This window comes from Cygnus olor, chromosome 14, assembly GCF_009769625.2.
Source record: "Cygnus olor isolate bCygOlo1 chromosome 14, bCygOlo1.pri.v2, whole genome shotgun sequence".
NCBI classification, from domain to species: domain Eukaryota; kingdom Metazoa; phylum Chordata; class Aves; order Anseriformes; family Anatidae; genus Cygnus; species Cygnus olor.
This window is the reverse complement of record NC_049182.1, coordinates 3,037,664-3,045,445: the sequence shown is the minus strand read 5'-3', so window position 1 is coordinate 3,045,445 and position 7,782 is coordinate 3,037,664. Positions and strand designations below refer to the sequence as shown.

General features: G+C 45.9%; 1 long non-coding RNA gene across 1 annotated transcript; it reads right to left on the bottom strand.

Annotated features, from left to right (window-relative positions):
• Window positions 1-243: 243 nt before the first annotated feature.
• Window positions 244-4,554, bottom strand: LOC121078177. The gene is made up of 3 exons (XR_005824480.1): window positions 4,505-4,554; window positions 3,458-3,737; window positions 244-1,458 (listed from the first exon to the last, which is right to left on the bottom strand). It is a non-coding gene; the product is annotated as an uncharacterized LOC121078177 (long non-coding RNA).
• Between the last annotated feature and the right edge of the window lie 3,228 nt (window positions 4,555-7,782).

The following is a 7,782-nucleotide window of genomic DNA, read 5'->3' as shown; positions in this document are numbered from 1 at the left end:
CTCAGGCCTGAAGCACGCTCATGGGGATGGCAGCACCCATCCCACAGACAAGGACCTCAGGTGCCTTGGGGCTGCTGCTGGCTGAACCTTGCTTTCACAGGGAAGTTACAGCTTGAGGAGGGAGCAGCATGGCTCTGGGGCTCACTTTTAAGTTCAAATCCTGCCAGTTTGGAGAGCCTCTGGGCAGCGAGTAGGGAAGGAGCAGAGCTGGGGAGCAGCAGGGCGCTGCACCTGGCCAGGCCCCTGCTGCCAGTGCTGCGGTTCTCAGGCCCCAGCCTGAGCCCTGGCCACCTCCCGGGGTGCAGGAGTTCACTTTCCTTTCCAGAGCCCTGTAAGGAGCCCACCAACACCTCTCCACACACCACAGGTGAAGAAGGCCTCCGGAGGAGGCTCAGGACTCCCGCAGGATCAAAGAGATGTAAGGGCTAATCCCCTTTCTCCTCAGGGCAATCCCCATCCCTGTGGAGGTTAATTTAGCGAAGAGACAGCAAAGGAACTTCATGTACTGTCTTTTCCCATGCTGTGCCGGTGGCTGTGACGAGAGGGTAGGAATAAAGAAGCAGGGAAGCTGTCAATAATCCCCTTCCACTGCTATTACTGCCGGACAGATGATATATTATGTTGACAGCAAAAGGGAGGCACCTCAGGCAAAAAAAAAATAAACACCACAAGGAGTATTTTGCCACCCCTGACCTTGTCAAGCAATCCTTGTTCCTGGTGAGATGTTTCAGTTCTGATTCAGCTGTTTTCAGCCAACAGACCCACATCTTTAAAGCTGAGGGGCTGCAGCAGCTCTCCCAGAGCTGCCATCGAGCGCATTTGAGCCATGTGGGGGGGAGATTAAGAGGAACTGTAAATCTCTGCCACTAACTGCAGTCTGCCTGATTGACCAGCATGGTCTTCTGCATGTCAGTCAGCGGAGCTGGAGGACAGAATATCCCAAACTGGGCTCCCAGCACAAGGGAGGACAAAATGCACTGGGGAAAGAATTGGTATGCTCCTGCCTCCACTGGTGGCATTCCAGCTGAGCTTCATTGACCTCAGATAAGTTGTTTCAGATTTATCAGTTTAGGTAACCAAAGAACTTAGGCTGTATTCTGCAAGAGTGGAAAAGTAAACTCTTGGCTGGGCTGCTTGCTTTGCCTGACACCCACCAGCACCATGGTCTGGGCAAGAGCAGTCTGAACACACTGGGACCATCACTGGTGTCACTTCAGTGAAATCTTCTGAATACATTCCCACCTCTTCATGCATGGACACAGCCAGCTGGAAGCACTGTTCTGGTGGAGATGCTGTCCAGCTCCCATTTATCATTTCAAAATTTTCAATAGTCAAATTTTCAAACACCAGTTCTATTTTCAGCAGAAGGCAATGAAAACTCAAGCCCCTTAGCAGAGCTGCCTTTAGACTGGCAAAAAAGTGCCTTGAAGGGTGGAAAAGGCCTATGCAATAAGGCACCTAAAAACAGGGAAACCTCCAAATTGTAATTGCCAACACTCAACTGTCAATGACAAAGAATCAATTTAATTATCATCCTTAGTTTATTTTTTAATATGTGTATATATATCCACAGAAACAGGATAAATCTGCATCTAACACATTAGGACATGATGAAACCCCCTTCTCCAGCAATAGACTTTGTAAAACCATGCTCACAACAAACCTGTGAGCCTCACATACATGTTACAAAACGGGGCATTTACCTTTGAGTGTCCCACTTAGGTAAGTTATGAAATTATTTCACTGGCATTCTGTAGTTGAGTTAGTTACAGGCAAGACAAAAACACTAGCATCAACTATTTAGTTTGTACTTACTCCAAAATGTAATTTGTTAGCTAGAAACAGATTTTTTTTTTTAAAAGGTGCTTGGACATTACAGGAGTCCTAGCAGGATTTTCCTAAGTGTCTCAGCTCTCCAGCCAGTGACTCCAGCCCCCAGGTTCCCCAGCTGTACCCATTTGCACCTGACAGTTTATCTAGAACCACAGCAGTTTCCACTCTGGCACATACTCCAAGTCTCTTTTTTTTGGCCACATCCTCAGCCTTTCTGGGAACACACTGCCTTTTTCCACTCACTGTTTGTCCCAGATCATGACAACAGAAGAGGAACATTTAGGCAATGCAGACCCACATGTGCACACATGACTTTTGTTGTGTTTGTGCCACTCCTGTGGACAGTCTTCAAGCCCAAGCCTGACTCGTGCATATTAAACACAATGTGCCTTGCAGATGACATCTAGCAACTATAGACACAAATAACAAAGGGTGATTTCCAGAGTGTTTTCACATACAGAGCAGGATCTCTCACTTTTCCTCAAAATAAGTAGTCTTAGTTTCATAAGACAGTTTCTTCCACCATCTTTTGCCATCCAGAACTGCTGCACAGTGATTTAACCACGCTGTGTCTTCCCGAGGCTTCATCTGCTGGAACTACTGGAAAAATATGCTAAAGATTTTTCTGTCATTCCTCCGGGCTTAATTCTTATTAATTTGAGTGTACTGCTATAAAAAGGATAATCTTGCTGTAATATTGATTAATTAATGGTCAATTAGTGCTCATTAAGGTGAAGTGGCAAACTCAGAACTGATAAGAAGTGCTGCGAGATTTGCTAGAAGAGGTCACTGACACTCATAAATCAGCAACAGCCAAGGAGAGACCAGAGTCCTGCACAGGCAAGTACATCCAGAGCCACCTGCTAGGCTCCAATTAAGATTTAGACAGGTCCCTAAGTATTGGGGAGGCCACACACACTTCACTAATGTGAATCTCAATCACGGGCCTTTGGTTAGGAAAGCAGCAGCTTTTGGAGATGCTGATGGCAGAGGTGTTTGGTTGCATCAGGGCTCACCCGACCCCAGCACAGAGCCAGTTTCAGCCTTCCCCCCCACCCAGGGAAGAACTCTAAGCAGAGAGGATGTGAGGGGCAGCCACAGACAAATGCAGTAAGCAAAGTGTTAGGATCTAAAAGCCCCTGGCCTTCGGGAAGCCCAGACCCAAAGCAGCACTTCCCAGCCCCCTGCTGCACCCTTGCTCATGGTACCTTGTTCCTTGGCACTGCTGTCATGGTTTTCATGAAGCAGACATGGAAACCTGGTGGTTTTGGGTTTATCTAACCTTCTGGGTTAGTGTTCACAGACACCTAGCATTTTCCAAAGACTCACCTCTAATCACCACTAAACTACTACAGCACCCCTTCCCTCCTGGCCAGCTGCAGGCCACTCACCCCAAATTGCTTTGGTGCCCACACAGCCATTTTTCAGGCACCTTCAGTATGGCTCCAGCCATGCACAGTCCTACCCACCTCCTGAAATACATTTTCAAGCTTCCAGCATGTGCTTGTTTCCTTTTATTTCATCAAAGACTCGATTTTCTTTCCAGCAACGTAATTTGTCAACACATTCGGTTTATAGGAAGAAAAAAATGTTGATCAAAGAAGAGCAGGTAATTCTTACTTACTGTGTACTAGCGAACCAAATTGCTGCTCTAGCTTCGTATTAGCAGCTCCACATTTAGTGTTTTTTTTTTTCCAGCTGCAGTGTACTCTCCAGCTTCGGATGGAAAATTTAACAGGCAGAGGGAGGGTTCCCCTCAGACAAAGCACAGTGGCAATGCCACAATGCACAAAACTGACTCGCAGATAGTGATTAACCCCAGACAAAATACAGACTTGTACCTGATGCAGGAAGACCAGGGAGCAATGCACGGCCCTACAGGAGCTTACAGTGTGTTCCTCTGTCTGTTGAGGGAGCAAAGGAGGAAGAAAGGGTGGAAAACACAAACTAAAGCAGCAAATAGCAGGAACTGTTGAAATTTAGATTCAAATTTCAGCTTGGATGAAGCGATGAATCTAAATAACACAGGGTTTGTCACAAGTTGAAATCTGAACCTAATTGCTTCCACCTCCCTTTGGGCATTGCTCCCAGGGCACAGCTCTGGGCAGCTACAGCAACACCAGACCCTGAACCAGGAGCTCCCACACACCCCAAAGCCCCCGTAAGGTCCTCAGGGAGTTCCCCAGTGCCCACAGCCCCACGCTTTGTGTTTGCTGCTCTCTGCAGCAGGGGACAGAGAAAGACAGGGCACACACAGGCATCTGGCCAGGCCTGCACAGGCCCCCCAGGCCCATCACAGCAGATCTGAATGTGAAGTGACCAACACTGCCTCCTCTACAAAGGTATCAGGCCTTAAAAGACTGCTCTACAGACATCTCATTCTCTTGTAATACTGCCATCCCTGGGTTTCATCTGTGATTTCTGGGCCAGTTGGTCAGATGGCATCTCTCGCATTACACTAGCCCTATGTTTTAACCATTCATATCACTTAAATAAGTGCTTTTTCACTAGAGACTTCACAACCACCTCAGGTACAGACCTCCCACATCAGCTGGAACCTGCAGCTCCTCCAAACCCCCCACATCCCACTGCCCTGCTGCACCCATACAAGGTGCACATTGCTCCCTCCACTGCCAGAAGACCTCTCCCATCCACCCCCAGAAGCACCTACTGTGTTTCTCAGCAGGACAGCAATCCCAAACACCTCCACCTCCCCAGCACAAACCCCCCCCCTCTCCTGGGGCTGAGCTTAAATGGGCTCCTGGGCACTGCTGGGGGTGTGGGCGATGCCCCAGGTGAGGCTGCTCAGACCACCGATGCCAGGAGTGCCCTCACCTGATGCCTGAGTCCCTTACGGTGCTGAGTCTCCTGGTCCTCAGCAGTGACATACCTATGACAGCACGCATACCATGCTCCAGACTGTGATAAACCCAGCCCGGCCAGGATTAGCAGTGCACTGTAGGAGTCTGCTTCCCATTTTCTATACGAGCTGTAAATAATGCCCAACAGTCAAGGTACCCGTGAAGGAAGCAGAGCCACACCAGTGTCATGAGACGAGGCCACCTCGTTGCTTACGGCTACATCAAAGGCAGAGTCGCTTTCTTCAAAGGCAGACGGAAGACTTTTTTTCTGCAGAAATCCACACCCTGACTCCTAAGCACATGTGAAAGGGAGGCTTTTTCAACTTGTGACTTAAGTGACTTGAAACAAATCAGATGTTGAACCATATGGGTTTAGGGCTTTTTAAGACTGTAAACTTTTTTCATTACAGATAAAGCTAATGGTCCAGCTGATGACTCAACTGCGTGCTCACGAGCTGCAGATGGGCAGAGCCAGGCAGACGCATACGAATTGCTGATTAAATTGCAAAAGGCGATTGTGTGATATTTCTACTCTGCCCATCGCCGCTCCCCCATACTATCGCATCAACCCTATTTTAAAAACAGATGATCATTCATTCTCCACAGTCCCACTTGTTTGCCATTCAGAGCTGCGATTTCCAGGGGTTTCCATTGGGTAGGTTTGTAACAGAGCAGGCAAGAACCACAAATTTCAAATTACATACATACCGTACGTACACACATAGGGTTGTGTGCCTGTACCTAACCTGGCAGCATCCAATGGAGCAGTGGTAACTTAAGCAAGAAACTTGAGGAATTAAATGCAAAGGAAGGCTTGAAGGGGGAAATGTTGCTTCTCACAAACCAAACTGTGATGCACCAGCAGAATAAAACTGTTTGCACCAAGAAACTGCTCAAAGAGGCAGAGGGAGATGGAACTGTGCAGCTTTCATTCTATCTAGAATTAAGGCAAAGAGTCTTTTTTCACTGTAAAATAATGTTCATATTTTGATGAGAAACTACCTCTCTAATAACTGTAGAGAAATTTTATGATATTAAATCATCATAAAGCAGAATAAAAAGTGATTGCTGTAATTAAGTATGACCAGAAGTTTGCTGTTAAGGAAAATAATGTCCATGATGAATGTTCCAACACTGCTGACGTGCATATGTGATGAGGCAGGAGTTAGACTTTGCAGGTTTCTTGCAAACGTAAAGGTGTGCAATCCAGCAGTCCAGTGCCCTGGTTCTCCTAAGTACAACTGCACGTACATCACACCCAAATGCAAAGGTACTACATTATATATATTTTGTTCAAAATATCATACATTTGGCCTGTTTAAGTAGAAAATGAGGCAAATAAAAAATGACCTTTAAATTTCAGTCTTCTGCTGCATTTTGCATTGATTCTTTTCACTGCTTTTCCAACATAGTAGAAATCTGCACGTTAATCCCCATTAGCTCTGCAAGCTTTACTGAGTTAAAGTGAATGTTTAAATTGCGTGTTATACTGAAACTACCACTCCAGTATGTTCAACAAAGAAATCAGACATAAGAAAGCTGTACTGTAAATATTTGAAGAAGTACAAGGTGCAAGTATAGTTAATAGCACACTTTCGTAATATATCATCCTATGGTTACATTATTTTGGCAACAGAATAATGTTTTATAACTGAGACAAATAAACCTGACCCTTTTTCAAAAGGGCCATATGTTACAAACTGAATAGGTTTAAAATTCAGTGAGGAAATTGCCAAAATTTGGATAACTGCTTGCAGCATATTACTGAGAGGAGATATCAGTGTGGATCCATATGCAGGGCTTTGACTTGAATGCAGTGTCCCCATCAATTAACACCACATTATGTGCCTTGTGAAGAAATTAAGTTATTTTAACGTCCTGACCTAAGCTGAGCCAGGCAAGAACCACTGGGCCTGGCTCTGTTGACGTATGTTTTACCTGCAGTGAAGCCAGCTACCTTACGGCCTCTTCAGCCATCTCACCAGATGATAAACTGAGTTCCTGGGTATTCATTTAGAACAGGATCTGTCTTACTTTATACTTGATCTGTCTGGGCATTAGTTGGCCAACAGGCTGGACAGGCCAAGACACCGATCTTCGGAGGGGAAGAATTGTCCTCCGGACGTGTCCACAGCAGACCTGCCATCGCTGAATGAGATGACTTCCATCTGGGAATTTTCTGAGACCACCTGAAGGTAAAAGGTTCCTGGGATGTCCTTCCTTCAAGCAAACAACTCCTGTGGGCCAGCCAGATGCTGTCCTCCGCAGCAGAGGGCACGGCATCTTGGCGGTGCTGCCTCTCCTGAGCACGTCAGGATGAAAATTACTGATCAGCTGTGAAATATTACATGTGTAACATCTTCATTTCTTTCCCTGAGCTCCTTTCTTCCAGACAGATGAATTGTTGCAGAGGAAGGTGGTGATCTCTGAGGGTGGCCAGCTTTTTCAGCTAGTGAGGAGCAGCAGGAACCTCTGGGGCTGTACATGTCCCTTTGATCCCAGATATCCTTGTGGAGGATCCAAGGCTGAGCTGGAAGGGAAAAGCAAAACCTTAGCACCACTGGAAAACCTTGCCCCTTTCCATGCATTCACTGGTAGCAAGGACACGAGGACCTTGTCACCTAAGAGGTGATCCGAGCCCCCCACATTAGTTCTTGAGAGGTACGAAGAAGCTTGCCCTGAGCCCTTCACCGATTCTGATGTTTGCCTTGTGTTTTATACATTACATTGGATCGTTAAGCTTGAAAGGATGCTTTAAATTGGGTAATGTTAGATTTTAATTTTCCTCTAGATTATCTTTTAAAGGAATTATAAAAGAAAGGAAAATGCTACAAAGGGAGAAAAAGCAAAATATCACCAGTGTCAAAAGCCTGACAGAAGTCAATATATTTGACATCTAATGTTTTCCTTCTATCCACATGGTCTGTTAGTCTTTAAAATGAAATTAGAGTACTTTGACATGATTTGTTCTTGGCAAATCTGTATTGGCTGTTGCTCATCTTCTTATTTTCCAGGTTTGTGATTATTTGTTCCAGCATTTTTCTGGATTTTGAGGGTAAGCTGACTGTTGTACAATTCTCCTGCTCCT